The following is a 224-nucleotide window of genomic DNA, read 5'->3' on the forward strand; positions in this document are numbered from 1 at the left end:
GCCACCGCCGCCACTCAGCGCCGCCATCTTCGAAGCGCAAGCCCGGCCGAGCGGCCGCCGCGGGGCGGGGAGGGGGAAGGGAGGCGCAGGGCGGGCGGAGGCGGGCGCGGAGGCGCGGGGGGCGTGGGCGGAGCGGCCGGGGCGGAGGCCACCGCAGGAACCCGCCGGCGGCCCCCGGCGCAGCCCAGCCTGAGGGGACTTGGGGGGGGCTCGGGGGCAGGGGG

The sequence above is a fragment of the Psammomys obesus genome, unplaced genomic scaffold, assembly GCF_907164565.1.
Source record: "Psammomys obesus unplaced genomic scaffold, mPsaObe1.curated_primary_1811, whole genome shotgun sequence".
In the NCBI taxonomy this organism is placed as follows: domain Eukaryota; kingdom Metazoa; phylum Chordata; class Mammalia; order Rodentia; family Muridae; genus Psammomys; species Psammomys obesus.